General features: G+C 39.3%; 1 pseudogene; it reads left to right on the top strand.

Moving 5' to 3' along the window:
- The window catches only part of LOC103725777, a 27,975-nt pseudogene extending 10,507 nt beyond the window's left edge, over positions 1-17,468 (top strand).
- The last annotated feature ends 25 nt before the right edge of the window (positions 17,469-17,493 follow it).

The raw sequence follows: 17,493 nt of genomic DNA, 5'->3' as shown, positions 1-17,493 counted from the left end.
CCTATTGGAAAGATATTTGTACATCCATGTTTGTTGCTGCTCTTTTCACAATAGCTAAGAGATGGAAGCAGCCTAAGTGTCCCTCAACTGACGAACGGACAATGAAAATGTAGTTTATTTATATGATGGAGTTTTACTCAGCAGCAAAGAAAGATGAAATCATGAAATTTTCAGGTAAATGGATGGATCTAGAAACTGTTATACTGAGTGAAGTAACACTTGTCTTCTTTGTTTTGGAAATGTTATTTTTTTCTTCTAGCTGTTTTTAAATATCTAATAAATTATTGTTAGCTATTGAGATATTACTATGCACCATATAATTTCTTTTAAAATATTTTATTTCTGTTTTATTTTATTTTATGTATATGAATGTATTTATTGCCTGCATGTGTGTAAGTACACCCGTGTCATGCAATGCCCTTGGAGATCAGAAGAAGGTATTGAACTCTGGAACTGGAGTTACAGGTGGTTGTTAGCTGCCACATGGATGCTGGGAATAGAATCGGGGTCCTTTGCAAGAGCAGCCAGTGCTCTTAACCACTGAGCCATCTCTCCAGACCCCCATTTCTTAATCTTCTGCTGTAAGCATGTGTTCTTGAGATAGAAATCTTTTTCTTTGGAGATAGACTAATTTACTGGTACAGTAGCATCTGGCTAATTCTTAGCGACTTGCTTTAGAAGGTTAAAAAGAATGGAAAGACAATTTTGCCCCCAAAAGAAAGACTACATTTGGGTTCTATTTTACCTACCAGAGTGTGTTTCTAGGTTCTTTGTATTGATTTATAGAGAAATACACAAGGATCCAACAGGGTATTAAACAGAGTTGCCCTCAAGGGAGTGGAGAGAAGGCTTGTTTTTTGTACAGGCCTGTGTTCCATTTATACACAATGCTGGGATGAGAAAAAATTTGCATGGGATTTCAGGACAGGTGAATACTAGGTGCTGTGGCTTAGGAGGATTGGAAAAGTTGCCCAAACTTAAGCTTGATATAGAGAGGGCAGGGACCATGAGTGGTTATGGAGCGCCTGAAGTGCCATGCCAATAGCAACGTCTTGAAAACCAGAGCTATTCCCAAAATGTCCCAGCATGTATTACCCCAAGACTGTAGAAATATCTATTGAACACCTCCGTTAAAGAGTTCATGCAAATCTTTCAAAAAACGTACAATTTAAAAAATCTGAATCAAGTCACACACACATATATATATATAAATTTATTTAAGTTAACAGGGACTTCTGGAGTTTATTTTCTTGACTACCCTATTACAAAAGGCTGCATCTGCATGAAGTAGATAAGAACTTAGTCTGCACTGGAGTATCCTAAAGCAGCATGCTTGGTTCTAGATACTGAGATACTAACTGTCCTCCATTCTTGAAACAACAGCTGTTCACCATTGGTTAGTCCTCAGCAGCAAGCAGCTATATACATACCATTCTCTCTCTCTCTCTCTCTCTCTCTCTCTCTCTCTCTCTCTCTCTCTCGGTCTTTTGAGACAAGGTCCCCAGCTAGCCTGGAACTCACTACGTAGCAGGCTGTCCTCGAACTCACAGAGATTCGCCTGCCTCTGCCTCCCAAGTGCTGAGATTAAAGGTGTGCACCACCATATCTGGCCCCCATTATTTCTACACACATATTTGAGTCAGAAGTGCTGGTTCAGTGATCCGTAATAGTTTAGTGTAAGGGGATTAATACCCTTCTATGAATCTCTTCTGACAAAATGAGGAATTGAGCTCAACCATTCTTTCCCCCATTGGAAGTCAAAGTTATCACAGTTTGACCTCTATGGACTCTGTCCAGGACTCTATCTGAAATTTGTTCATTCATTTGAAGTGTCTTGATTCAAAAGGATCATGCTTTCTGTACTTTCTGTTTCCCTTTAATTAGAAAGTATGTGTTCCTAGGGCAGTAATTTTCTACCTCAACTGTACATTGAAATTACCTGTATAATTTTATTTCCAACAGTCTGATGTTTGGATCTTGGTCTAGGCTAGCAATTCTCAAATGTGGCCTCTGGACCAATAACATCAGTATTACCCAAGAAATTGCTAGAAATGCAGTTTTGAGCCTTGCCTCAGGACTACTGATTCAGGAATTCTGAGTAGAATGTCTAGGCTGATGGTATAAGGGTGAGCATGGCTGCCTCCCAGAACTTCTGAGGTTGGTGCCCAGAAGGTATGAATGCCCACAAAAGCTTAAGAATGTGTGGTTTGGGCAGACCAAATGAGACTACATGGGGTAAAGCATAAGTAAATGTACTATTTCAGGTGACTGCAATGTACAGCCAACTTTGAGATCATCACTTTGGACAAAAGCCCTAAGGAACTCAATAGAATTCCCGTTGACTAAATCTTCGTTTCTTACACCTGGCCACATGCCCCACTTCCTGATTCAGGTCCTTCCTGGGCAAGATTATCAATGTTTCAATAGACTTTAGACTTAACTTCTGAACTCATTTCTGGCTTTAGCTAGACTTCATATTCATATTCATCTTCAAAGTCATGATTTATTTGTAGATAACTATGAAAAGGGACACTCAGATCTTACAGCATATGTTCTCAGGGACATCTTCTAAGAAACACTCAGGAATGTATTACCAATGGAAAACAGAAAAAAATGTGGGCTCTTACATTTTGGAGCATACGTTCTCAATCTTGGCAATATATTAGAATATCCTTTTAAAAGCTCCTGATGCCCAGACCATATCCCAGACCAATAAAACAAAAACTTCTGGGATAGGACCCAGACACCAATATATTTTTAAAGCTCCCAGGTGCCTGCAGCTGGCTGAGACTCATACTCCAGTAGGAAAAACTTGACTGGGAACTTGATCTTGAATAAGAGGCAGAAGAACTGTTGGGAGGCACAAAAATAGCTCCGTGCCAGCCGGGCACTAGTTTCACATGCACAAATCTGTCCTGTAAGCTTTTAAAAGATGCTTTCTTCTCTATCCCCAACACAGACTGGACTGGCCCTTTCCATGGTTAGGTTGCATCAGAGAACATGTGAAGAGCTATAAAGGAGGTGTGACATGCCCTTGATAATTCATATGTAGATAGAGGTTCATTACATTTTTTATCTATTTACCTTTGTATGTATTTTAAATTTTTCATGGTAATTTTTTTTCAAAAATGGGGATGGCATTGCCAAGTTTCAGAAATAAAAAGGATCAACCTGGGGCTCTAGCTCAGTTGGCAGTGTGTTTGCCATGCAAGAAGCACCAGGCTTGTTTCCAGCACAGTGTAACAGTCATGGTGATACACACCTGTAATCCCAGCTCTGGAGATGTGGAGATAAGAGGATCAGAAAGCCAAGGTCATTCTCAGCTACACAGCAAATTTGAGGTCAGCCTGGGCTATACAAGACCTTGTCTGAAAGAAAGGAAGGAAGGGAGGGAGGGAGGGAGTGAGAGAGAGAGAGAGAGGTCAAATTTAATAACCTACAGGAAATGGGTAGTTTCCTAGAAACACATAAACTCCCAAAACCACCTCAAGAATGAGTAGAAATTGTTACCAAGCCTAATACAATTAAAGAGATTGACTCAATACTCAAAAATTTCCCAGAAAAGACCCCCAGAGCCCCATTGCTTAGTAATTTCTACCAAGTATTAGCGCCAATCTGTAAGCTGTTCCAAAAAATAAGAGAGGGAACACCAAAAACTCATTCCATGAGGCTAGTATTATTTAGATATCAAAGTGTTACGTGGTTATCAAGTAACACAGGGTTGCCTTTCCTGGGGAGATCTGAACAAATGTCTGTTTATTCCAAATGAAGTACCAATGGCAAACCAAAGAAACCGTTCCCCACTCATCTGAGCTATTTACAGGAGCATGGGTGAGGGGTTACTTACAAGAGCATGGGCAACTATGTACAGCTATGCCACTGGAGGACAGCGCCTTCCCCACCCAGCAATTGTTAACTGCTCATATAGTCTCCGGGAGGTGTAGGTTTTGTGGGCATATCCATAGCATTTTCCCTACCTTCTGCAAGAGAATATTAATAAGCCCAGTTTTGGGAGAGTTTTGTGCAGGTAATCACAGCTATTCTGCCTTCAAGTTGGCAATCACCATGACATGCTCAAAGGCTAGAATTCCACAACACAAACCCAAAGACATCATAAGGAAGCTATAGATCAATATCGTTTCTTATTTTGTATGCAAATATAATCAACAAAATTCTAGCAAACCAAATACAATATTTATCAATTATATTAATGGGGCATATAATTATAGAATTCATTATATAATTAAATATATTGATTCTAACATGATTAAACATGCTAATATTAACATAATAATCTATTAAACATAATAAAAGGATTACATGTCATGAACAACCAAATGGGTTTTTGCTGGAAACATAAGGGCGGTCCAACATAAAATGAATTAATGTAAGCCAGACATGGTGGTTCATGTCTATCTTCCCATCACTTGGGAGGCTGAGACAAGAAGATCACTGTGGGTTCCAGGCCACCCTGTACTATATAGTGAGCTCCAGGTCAACATGGACAACAGACTGAGACCCTATCACAAACCAAAAACACCCTTTCATGATAAAATACTTAACAGTCTATACATAGAACTTTCTATTTGTTGAATGCTGTATATGAAAACTGCACAGCTAACATTGCACTCAATGGTGAAAGACTGAAAGCTTCCTCTACTTACATTAGGAAGAAGACAAGGAAGGATTCTGCTCTTGACAATTCTATTCAGTGTTGTACTGGGGGTTCTAGAAAGAGAAATCATGCAAGGAAAAGAGAGACATGCAAAGAAGAAAAAAGGAGTAAAACTACCACTGGATACAGATGACACAATTGTATGAATAGAAAATTCTAGGAAATACATGCAAAACATTACTAACTACTAGAGTTAATAAGCAAATTTAGTCACACTGAAAAAAAAAAAAGGCCAGCACATAAAAATCGATTCTATTTCTCAGGACTGGCGAGATGGCTCAGTAGTTAAGAGCACCAGCTGCTCTTGCAGAGGACCTAGGCTTAGTTTCCGGCACCCACATACAGCTAACAACCATCCATAACTCCAGGTCCAGGGGATCTGACATCCTCTTCTGTCCTTTTTTGGCAGTGCACACATAAGTGCACTTACATGCAGGCAAAATACTCATATTCTATTTCTCAGGACTGGCGAGATGGCTCAGTAGTTAAGAGCACCAGCTGCTCTTGCAGAGGACCTAGGCTTAGTTTCCGGCACCCACATACAGCTAACATCCATCCATAACTCCAGGTCCAGGGGATCTGACATCCTCTTCTGTCCTTTTTTGGCAGTGCACACATAAGTGCACTTACATGCAGGCAAAATACTCATATACATAAAATAATAATAATAATAATAATTATTATAATAAACAAAAATTTCTGACAACTATATTTCTAAATTACCAATAATGTGTAAAGAAAATTGAGAAAAACAGTTCTATTTATAGTAACATCAAGAGAATAAAATACTAAGATAAATTTAACCAATGAGATGAACATTTGAAATTTGCCATGTTCTGACTTTTCTGGTTCTCTTTCTAGAACTTGAAATGCTAACTACTCTTGCCTTTACTTCTCCTTCACATCCCCTATTCACCAGTCAAGGACGTTCTTTTCTCCCTACAGATAAGAGTTATGCAATTTGGGAGTCTTTTAGATAGACCCACTGAAGGGGTACCCCAGTTGCCTCACCCTGCATCCCTATTCAGCATGGAAGAAGCCAAAGTGGTCTGTGTCCCAATTCCCTATTGACAATTTGGGTAACCTCTTCACAGGATGGTGTGATAAGAATCGGAGGTAGGAATTGGCTAGGCAGTTAGGGTAAAAAGACCCCAAAGAAAAGTAGCCAGTTTCTTGGCTAAAAGTCAAAATAGTCCTTTGGGCCTGTTAGCAACATACTCCATTCCAAAGGCCAAAAATGTTGGAAATATTTGGGAGCTTATCTCTAATCCTTAAAAGATTTTATGGTTACCTCTTCAGAAGAGGGAAATGTTAGAGTAGCAAAAAGCCCCATTAAAAAATAACAAATCAAAGAAGAAGAAAGAGCATACAAAGGAAGAAAGAAAGAAAGAAAGGAAGAAAGAAAGAAAGAAAGAAAGAAAGAAAAAAAGAAAGAAAGAAAAAAAGAAAGGAGGTAAGAGAGAGTACATGAAGGTGTCAGAAAAAAGTACTGGGGAAATATGGGAGGTGTTGGAAGGGAGAGAGTGGACATGGATTTGATCAAGACGCCTTATATGCATGTATGAAATTCTCAATAAAGTTTTTTTAAGTTAAAAAATTTAACCAATGAGAAACAGAATAAGTTGATTACTGTAAACACCATTGAAAGAAATTAAAGAAGATGAAGATGAGGAGACATCTCATGTTTATGGATTGGAAGACTTGTTCTGTAAAGATTACATTATTCCCTCAAATGATCTACAGATTCAAAGCAATCTGTCAAAACGCTTTTTTCTAGAAGAAATCAAACAACCAATCCTCAAATTGATGTATAACTCAAGGGATCCTAAATAGCCAAAATCATGATAAAAAGGAAAGTCAAAGTAAGAAGACTCATATTTACCAGTTTCAAAACTTACCACAAAGCTGCAGTGATCCAAGCAATACAGACCAATGGACTAGAAATGAGACTTCAGAAATAAACCTATACTTCTATGGACAATTGGTTTTTACATTTATTTATTTATTTTGTGTGCATGGGGCGGTGCCCATGCCATGGCATTCATGGAAGGTCAGAGAAGAGCTTGAGGGAATTGGTTCTCTCCATCTACCAAGTAGGTCCTGGGAAGTGAACCAGGTTTCCAGGCTTGCAAGCAGGTACCCATCCAGCCATCTCTCCAGTCCCCCCGCACCAGCAACTGATTTTTTTTTATAAAGGGTGCCAAAATAATTCATGGTGGATGAGTGATCTTTTCAACAAATGGGACTGGAAGAACTGAATATCTACAAGCAAAAGAATAAAGCTGGATGCCTATTTCACATTATGTTTTTTTTTAAAAAAATGTATAAAGACCTAAATGTAAGAACTATAAAACTCTTAGAGTAAAATAGGGGGAATCTTCAGGGTCTTGGATTTGGTTAAAGATGACACCAAAAGCACAAACAACAGCAAATGATTGAATTTAATAAAAATTAATTTTTTTTCTGCATCAACGGACACTACAAGAGAGAAAAACTAGCCAGGCATGGTGGCACATACCTTTAATCCTAGTATTTAGGTGCAGAGGCAGAGGCAGAGGCAGGCATGACATGAGGCCAGCCTATACTACATAGTGAGTTCCAGGCCAGCTGGGGCTACAGGGAGACCCTGTCTCAAAAAGATTATAGGGAGAGAGAGAGAGAGAGAGAGAGAGAGAGAGAGACCCATAAAATGGGGAAAATATCTATAAATCATTTATGTGATAAATTATCTATGAATTCAGGCTCACAAGATTAGCAGTAGTTTGTATTTATTTTTATTTGATTTATTTATTCTTATTTTATGTGTGTGTGTTTTGCCTGCAGTGTATATAAGTACACCACATGTGTGCAATGCTCACAGAAGCTAGAAGAAGGCGTCAGATTCTCTGAAACTGGAGTTAAGGGTGGTTGTGAGCCATAGAGGATTCTAAGAACCAAATCCAGGTCCTCAGCAAGAGCAGCCAGTGCTCTTAACTGCTGAGTCAACTCTGCAGCCCAGGCACTAGATTTTTGTTTTGTTTTTTCTAAATGGAAAATAAGAGGTGAATAGAATGTGGAAATTTGGAATACTCCCATATCGGTGGTAGATATATTAAATGGTGCAGCTTCAGTAAAAGACAGTTCTTCAGGTCTTCCAAAATTTAAACATAGAATTATGTCATAATCCAACAATTCCATTCATAGGTATATATTATAGAGAATTGAAAACAGGTATTCAGGGGCTGGAAAGATGGCTCAGCAGTTAAGAGCATGCGCTGTTCTTGCTGAGGACCTTGAGTTCCGTTCCCAATAACCAAGTCGGGAGGCTCACAACCACCTGTAACTCCAGATCCAGGTGATCTGACACCCTCTTCTTGCCTTCAGGAGTACCTGCAGTTATATGCACACACCCACACACAGACACACACCCATACACATAATTAAAAATAAAGATAAATCTTAAAAAAGAAAACAGGTATTCAAACAAATGTAGTATACAGATACACAATAGGGTTATGCACAACAACCAAAAACTACAAGTGCTCCAAACATTCTTCAAAGGGATAAACAAATGTGGTATAATCCACACAATGGAATATTCTCCCACAAGAAAAAAGAGTACTGATACATGCTACTACACAAATGAACTTTGAAATCATCCAGGCAGACACAAATAGTTACACGTTGTAGGTTTCCACTTACGTGAGACACTTGAATAGGTAAATCTATGGAGACAGAAATCAGGCTAGATGTTATCAGATGCTGGAGGGAAGGTAGGGAAGTGGACAGTGACCACTAATGAGTATGTTTTTTCAAGGAAAGATTAGAGGATGATAAAAATGTTTTGAATTTAGATCGAAGGATAGTTGTATAATATACTGAATATATCAAATCATAAACCTAAAATAATTAATGATTAATTTTATGTTTTATGAACTTAAAAAAGTGAATAAAGAACCTTTTCAGGCAAATAGAAACCAATTTTTGGATGCAAAGTAGACTGGAAAAACATAGTGGTGCCATATGGTGATGGAAGCTTAGCCGTGTTCGTTGTCCTATGTGGTCCTCCTCTTTGGAGATTTCCAGATTGAGGTTGATACAAGAGGTAGAAGGAGCCTATATAGTCAAGTGGAAACATGGAATGGGAACTTTGTGTTTTATAAAGATAATGTGACCACATTTGTACTCTGAGTCTGGTGAAGCTCAAGCCACATGGAGTAAATGAAGACTAATGTCATAAGAGCTTTTAGAAAACTACAAGCAAGGTTCTGAAGAAACAAAAAAGGAAGAAGCCATTATGTCTGGGAGAAAATACAAGCCTGTTAAGAAAACTTGACTCATTAACTCCTTATAATGGTCATAATGGGAACAACTATCAGCTCATCTGTAGAAGAGATTACTGTTCTCTTCCCTGTATATCCATTTTATCTTTCTTGTAAATAGAAGAGCTGAGCACAAAGTAAAAATATCCCTCAGATTCCCTTGCAGCTAAGCATGGTCATGTGACTAAGTTCTGACCAACAATGAGGAACTTTCCTCAGGAGAGAACTGTTTTATGCCTTCTTTCTTCTAAATGTTTCTAGTGTAGCCAACTGGGGCCATAAGATGACTTCAGTCTTAGCAAAAGCAGTGAAGCATGGCAGAGTGGCAAGATAGGAGTCTGGGTGCCCAAGCCTATGGTGCTCTTACTGTTCTCAGAGAACCTAATTGTGGACTTTTGGAAAGAAAACTGCCTTGTATTTTGTTTAAACCAATCTTATTTGCATTCCTATTATTGTGGCTAAGTCAAATCTTAATGGATATACTATTTCACAGATGACAAAATTGAGAGGATAAAAAAGTGTACAATGTCACACAGAAAGAAAGTTTGCAGACTTCTTTAGGATTCTCCATGACCTGGCCACCACCTGTATTTCCAGACGTATTTTTTGGTGTTTCCACATACACCTAGGTTTAATCTTTTTGATAGATTTAGACCAGTGTTGCAGATATGCCTAGTTTCTCACCACATCTCTTCTGAAACAGATTCTTCAGGTGGTTTGTGTTTTATTGCAAATCCCAACATTGTAGAACTTATAGAATGGCAGTAGCAGGACATAAGACAGCAACATACAAAACTCAATACCTTTGAAATAGGCAGCAAATTAGGTATTTGCTGACAAAGATATCAGTGACAAAACTCCCATTCACACTAGCTTAAAAAGAACTAGGGATAGGGCTGAAGAGATGATTCAGTGAGTAAAAGCACTTGCTTCACAATTCTGTTGATGAGAGTTCTGTCCCTGGAACCCACATGGAGGAAGGAGAGAACCAAATTCCAAAAGTTGTCTGGTGACATCCACACATGTGCCCCCTCAGACACATAGGCACACAGACCCACAGTCATACAGGCAATCAGACACAGACACAGATACACACATGCACACACATACAGATCCACAGTCATACAGGCAGACAGACACAGACACAGATACAGGCACACACATACACATGGACATGCATACACCCACACAGATTAGGAATAAACCTAACCAAGGAGGTGAGGGACCTTGTGATGGTTTGAATGAGAACGTCCCCCATAGTCTCCAAATATTTGGACATTTTGTCTCCAGTTGGTGGCGCTGTTTTGGGAGGTCTTAGAAGGTGTGGCTGTGTTGGAGGAAGCACGTCACTGGAAGTGGGCTTAGAGCGTTCTTAAACCTTGCCAAATCTCCAGTCGCGCTCTTGCTTCCTGTGCCTGCTTAAGATGTGAGAGCTTAGCTTCCACTCCTCCTCCAGCCACCTCTGCCACCATGCCTTCCTGCCGTGATGGACTCTTGCCCCTTGGAGCCATAAGCTCAAATAAACTTTTCCTTTTATAAGTTCCTTTGGTCATGGTGTGTCTACCACAGCAACTGAAAAGTGACTAATACAGACCTCTACATTGAACATTTTTTACTCCTTTGTATATGTGTGTAGTGTGTGTAGGGGCTATGGTGTGCATATGGGAACAGAGGGCAACTTTGTGAAGTCAGTTTTCTCCTACTTTTACATGGGTTCTGGGGATTGACCTCAGGTCATCAGGCTTGTGTGGCAACCATTTTATTTGCTGATCATCTCACACCGACACCTGGAATGAAAATTTTACGATGCAAAAGAAAGGAATTGAAGACATTAGAAGATAGAAAGATCTCCTATGCTCATAGATTGGCAGAATTTATATTGCAATAATGGTTATATTACTTAAAGTGACCTACTGATTCGATATAATTTTCTTCAAATTTCCAATGACATTCTTCACAGAATTGTTAAAAACAATTGACTCTAAATAGCAAAAGCAATTGTAAGCAGGATGAGCAATGCTGATCAGGTACCAAAGTACCCGATCTCAAATTATCTTATGAACCATAGTAATGAAAACTACGTTGTACTGGCACAAAACCAGACTCATAAACCAAGGAATAGAATAGACGACCAAGAAATAAACACACACAGCTGCTGCCACCTAATATTCAACAAAAGTGTCAAACTATAAATTGAAAGACTACAGCTTCTTCAAGAAATATTTTTGGGAAAACAGGATCTCCACTTGTAGAAGAATGAAACTCAATACATACCTCTCATTTGCACAACTGGGAATTTAAAATGGATCAAAGACCTTAATACAAACCTGAAATGCTGAAACTGGCAGAGGAAAGCATAGGGAAGGCACCTAAAGATATAAACATAGGAAAAAACTTTCTAAAAAGGACTCTAGTAACACAAAATAATCTCAAGAATTGACAAATAAAATTACATGAAATTAAAATGTTTCTGCCCAGCAAAGACACTATTAGCAAAGTCAAGAGAGCATCTGCAAAATGGAGAAAAGAAAATCTTTGCCAGCATACATCAGACAGGGATTAGCATCTAGTGTGTGTGTGTGTGTGTGTGTGTGTGTGTGTGTGTGTGTGTGTGTGTGTCTTTTTGAGACAAGTCTCCCTGTAGCCCCAGCTGGCCTGGAACTCACTATGTAGACCAGGCTTGCCTTGAACTCACAGAGATCCACCTGCCTCTGCCTTCCAAGTTCTGGGATAAAAGGTGCACACCTCCACACCCAACCAAGAATATATTTTTAAAACCGCAAAAATTAAACACTAAAAGACTAAATCATCTACTCAATAAATGGGCTAAAGAACTGAATATACATTTCGCAAAAGAAGAAATGCCAGGCGTGGTGGTTCATGCCTTTGATACCAGTACTCGGGAGGCAGAGGCAGAGGCAGGCAGATCTCTGTGAGATCGAGACCAGCCTGTTCTACGTAGTGAGTTCCAGGCTAGCTGGGGCTACAAGGAGACTTTGTCTAAAAAAAAAAAAAACAAAAGAAGAAGGAGGTCAGGTTTTTTTGGTACCATCATCATTGCTCATTCTGCTTATGAGGAGGAGGATGAAGAGGAAGAGGAGGGGGAGGGGGAGGAGGGAGAGGAGGGGCAGGAGAAGGAAGAGGGGATGCAAAATGCAAGCGGCCAATAAATACTGGAAAAAGTGTTCCGCATCCTTAGCCACCAGGAAAATGCAAGTTAAAACTGCTTTGTAATCTCATCTCACCCCATTCAGAATGGCTATCTGTCATCAAGAAAACAAACAACAACAAATATTGATGGGGATGTGGGAGAAAAGGAACCCTTATTCACTGCTGGTATGAATAGGAAATTATGGAAGTCAGTATAGAAGCTCCTCAAAAACTAAAAATAAACCAGATGTGGTCAGTCATGCCTTTAATTCCACCACTTGGGAGGCAGAGGCAAGTGGATTACTGTGAGATAGAGACTAACTGGTCTACATAGCAAGTTCCAGGCTGGCTGGGGCTACAGAGAGACCCTGCTCAAAAAGACCAAAAAACAAAAGTAAACTAAACTAAAACTAAAAAATAGGCCTACCATATGGCCCATACCTAACTCCCGGGTATATACCCAAAAGACTCCAAGGCAACACAGCAACAGCAAACGAGTGTGCCCATGTTTATTGCTGCACAATTCACAACAGCCAGGAAAGGAATCAGCCCAGATGTCCTCAATAGACGAATAGATAAAGATGATGTGGAACATATACACAATGGACACTGTTTTTCAGCTCTAAAAGAATTGAACTTATAACATTTGCTGGAAGATGGATGGAATTAGGTATCATTATGGTAATGATAAGTCAGACTGAAAGAGACAAATAGCATTTGTTTCTTATACTGACCCTAGATATAAATTTATATATTATGTGTAAGTTATGTAGATATGAAAGTAGAAAGAGGAGAATGAAAGGGAGGAAGAGGTCTTAAGGAGGGGTAAAGAGGAGGTAAGAAAATACTTGTTATATGAAAGCAGAAAGAATGTTTGAGGGCAAAAAGGGGACCAGCAAGAGGGGGCAGGAGGTGGAAAGCATTTGGGAACAGTGGAATAAGTGGAATAAATATAATGGCACACAAGTGTGAAAACGCTATAATGAAACCCATTACTTTGCATGTGAACTTAAAAATTAATTTAAAAATAATTATATGCTGACATTCAATGGATGTATTGGGAAAGAAATGAGCCACAGTGCATTAAAACCATAATTTCCTTCTGTTTCTTTATTCTTTTAAGCAAGATGGCACAACTCAGTCCTGTTCCCCACTTCAGGCTGAACCGATAGGCAAATTATTTGTACATTTAATAAATATTTATTAAGTATGTAGTATGTATCAGTCAGTATGTGAGAAGCCCAAGGCACAACGGTATCTGCCATGGAAGAGTTGGCAATATAAAGGCAGTGTTTGCATTCTAGTGGGTGTTGGCTAACAGTCTCCACGCTGCCTCAGTCAAGCTTCATAGGCTTTCCTATGCTGAATTTTTACCAGCTACAAAGATCCTTCCTTTCTTCCTTCCTTCCTTCCTTCCCCCCTCCCTCCCTTCCTTTCTTCTTTCTTTCTTTTCTTAATTAGTGCTAGCGATTAAACCCAGAGCCATGAGCATGCTGGGCAAGTGCCCCAGCCCCAGCCTCTAAAAGTCTTTGCTTTGAGATTCCTGATGCAGACAGATAGGATGTAACTAAAGAAACCAGAGGGGGTTGGACCATAGACCTCATTCTCACCTAGTAGTTGTTCCCAGGGGTTCAAGTCAGAAACCTAGAGAATATCTAGAGCTCCCACATCTAACTAGCACTAAATCCTTCATTTCTTTCTCCTGGTCAGTCTTAAATTCATCCTCTCTTTGCCATTTTCATTTGCCATTGTCATTATTTAAGTTTAGGCCAACATTTTTTCTTGTTTTTCATGTTCACTCTAATCTCTTTCAGTAAACCAGGACTGTCATAACAAAATACAAGAGGCTGTATAGCTTAAACATCAGAAATTAATTTCTTCCAGTAAAAAATAGTTGTCAACAGTATCTTGTGTCTTTTATTCATAAATTTTTTAAAGATATTCTATTCATTTTTAAATTTTATGTATATGAGTGTATTACCTGTATGTGTGTTAAGTGCACCCATGTTGTGCAATGCCTGAGGATGTCAGAAGAGGGCATTGGATTCCCCTGGAACAAGAGTTATGAATGATTGTTAGTAGCCATGTGGGTGCTGGGAACCAAACCCGGGTCCTCTTTAAGAGCAGCCAGTGCTCTTAACTGCTGAACCATTTCTCCAGCCCCCGTTTAAATTTTTTTATTTATTTTTATTTTATGTGTATGAGTGTAAGTGTACCCCTGTCATACTATGTCCTCAGAGGTCAGAAGAAGGTATAGGATCCCCTGGAACTGGAGTTATGGACAGTTCTTAGCAACCATGTGGTGGGTGCCGGAAACTGAACCTTAGTTCTCTCGAAGAGCAGGAAGTGGTCTTAACTGCTGAGCTATCTCTTTGCAGTCCCTTTTGGGTGCTTTGTTTTGTTTTGAGACAGGGTCTCCCTGTGGCCCCAGCTGTTCCAGAACTTGCCATGTAGACCCGGCTGATCTCAGTCTCACAGAGATCCTCCTGCCTCTGCCTCCCAAGTGCTGGGGCTAAAGGCATATGCCACCATGCCCAGCCCGAAGCTATGTTTGTAAGAAGATTATGAGAGCACAAGAGACATGGCTATCAGGTACTATGGCTAAATATCAATGCCTTCATCTTTTTCATTTCTATAAATGAATGAAGCTTTAATTTTGAATTTAATTCTGGACAGCTTTTGCCCCAAATGAATGACTCATTGAAGGCCTGATGATATCTGTTTTTCTCTTATTTATTTGATCAATCTAATCTTTTTAAAAAATTATTTATTTAATAACCACATGATTAGGAGAAACATTTAATTACAGCATTAACATATTCAATAACAATTTCCAGAGTAAAGATGCATGTCTTTCAAAAGTGGCTGTAAATTTTTAGGTTCACAACTGAATTAATACAGTTATATAATATTGAACTCAGTATAAGCCCTATAAGACATAAAATTGAATGAAGTTTTAACCATTAAAAAAGAGCTCCACTTCATTTTAAAATAAACTGTTTCATACAGAAAAACTCATTTTTAATGCTACTAACAGATGTTTGCACATGCGTCTCTAATCTTTATGTATCAGATTATTACTAGTAACAGTCGGTTACTTTCTGAGACCCTTGGCACCTGAGTGTGGATATAAAATCATCAGGTAGATTTCAGTGGTAATGTGTTTCACCTCTACTAATTAACATGAAGCAAATTTTTATGCTTCTTGCTCAAATATAACTCATTTTTTATTTGTTGATTTTTGTGTGTGTATTTCATACAGAACATCCCAAACAATCTTATTTATCTATATACCCACATCCCAAATGGCACCCTCCCATAGTCTCCCCCCTCCACTGAAGCCCATATACTCTTTAATCCCTGTGACTATCCACTGTGCTGTCGGGACCCCCAGCCATTCTCCGGTGTTTGTCCATCCACTGAATCTAGTCAGCCTATCTAGAGTTCCTTGTTTCAGGAAGATCAGCTTTTCCTCATCTAGCAGCAATCGGTTGCCAATATTTCTTTAGATAAGATTGGGGTCTGCTATTCATTTTCCCAGTTCTATGCTGGGTTACTGTCTGGGAGTCTCTTGGGCTACCCTGGCCAACAACTCAAAGGAAGGTATCTCCTGTCTGGCATTGTTTCTTGTTATGTAGCTTTTAGCTATACACATGGACGCTTAAAGAATTATACTGATCCCTTTAATCTTTGGTTATACTTTCCCTTTGGATGTTTAAGACAATATAGTTGTCCCAGATAAACCAATTTATTTTTACTCTTAAGGTCATTTGAGGATCTGTTCCCCAGGGGTCACATGGGCTTGGGAAGAGCCCCTGGCTCCTTTCTTTTACCAGTTCATGTATGTGAAGATAAGTCAAAGGTCCTGCTAGACCGTGGCTGGCTTCACTTGGAAGCATGGAGGAAATGTTTCCTCTGTGTTGACCCTCCTCTTTGTAGACTGGACACTGATTCAAGTCCATTTGGTGGGGTCTCCATGGCCTCCTTGATCAAGTAGACAGGTGGCTCACCACAGTTACAGGACATTTTGAGAGATGCTCATTAGTCCCCTGGAGCTTAATTGCCCATGAAAGACTAATTTGTCATATGTGTATACTTGAATTCATCTAAATAAGAAATCATGTCTAAAATATACTGGAAGCCTTTAAAAGTTTGAATATTTCAGTCCAATAATTACTTTTCTGAAAATAATTACTAGAGTGTTAATCCAAATGGCTTGAAAATTTTCAAGTTACCCAAGTAATAGAAGACATTTAAGAAAATTATATTTTAGTTGGTTTATGAATATGGAAAGGCAATTAGGTAGTATAGAGAGTAGGTGGCCTAGTTGGGGGGTAGTACAGTGGTCATTCACTTATATGTGGTGCCCAAGCAAGACTTGAAGCCTAAATTCCAGGAGGGTGAGAGAATGCTGTGCTTTCATGGGCCTCTTCTTTATAAAGCAAAATGTGTAAAGGTTGCCATAAAGGACAAACAAGTTCAATGTTCAATGTTTTATACATTACAGTGGTTGGAGTAAAAATTGGAATGAATGGGTTCCAGACAGCAGAGTATTCAAATATGTGGACACCAATCTGTAGAACAGAGAGAACTTCAAAAGGCAAACCAGGAGAAATATGCAGATGGCAAGATGGGAGAGCTGCTCCTGGAAGGAAGACAGCTGGTCTGCAACAGAAAAATGTTGGACAGAAAACAAAACGAACAAACAGAAAACACCTGGAAATGGAGATGGAGGTAGCCCCAGGGAGAACGCCAAGGCGCCTTGGAAGAAAAGAGCAGGGTAGATCCTACTGTTGAAAATGGAGAAACATTGAAGTTAAAGATTCCTGAAGAGCTGAAGCCACAGCTTGTGGACTACAGACTTGATTGCCAGACAAAAACACATCTTTTATCTTCCTGCCAGAAAGAACGTGGATTTTATTCTGTAGGCTTATGCAAATTATAAAAAGTCGGGAGGAAATACAGATGATGTGTACCGTTAAGGAAGCTGTGGCAGGGATAAAAGAATGCTTCAATGTAGTGTTGGACACTCAGTTGCTCTATACATTTTGAGATCACAGTATGCTAAAATTCTTGTAGGTCACCCTTATGCACCCATGTTCCAGTTGTGTGGAGCACCACATTTACTGAGATTGTGTGTAGGAACTGGAGGAATGTTGGCCTATACACCTCCAGATGAGAAAAGTTTTGTGTTATCACTGAGTACCTTTAGGATTTCCTCAAGAAGCAGGCGAAGAAGATGCAACTTTGTTTCCAGTGATTACAGAGTGGCTCCTCTTGGACACCATCTGAAGCTGAGTGAGGGGGCATGCTCTTCCTTCCTGGGGTCTGGATCTCTGTGAACACAGTTTAGTTCTTAGTCCTCTT

This window comes from Nannospalax galili, unplaced genomic scaffold (genome assembly GCF_000622305.1).
Source record: "Nannospalax galili isolate Female #2095 unplaced genomic scaffold, S.galili_v1.0 scaffold286, whole genome shotgun sequence".
NCBI lineage: Eukaryota > Metazoa > Chordata > Mammalia > Rodentia > Spalacidae > Nannospalax > Nannospalax galili.
The sequence above is the reverse complement of the archived record's forward strand: the minus strand, read 5'-3'. Positions and strand labels throughout refer to the sequence as shown.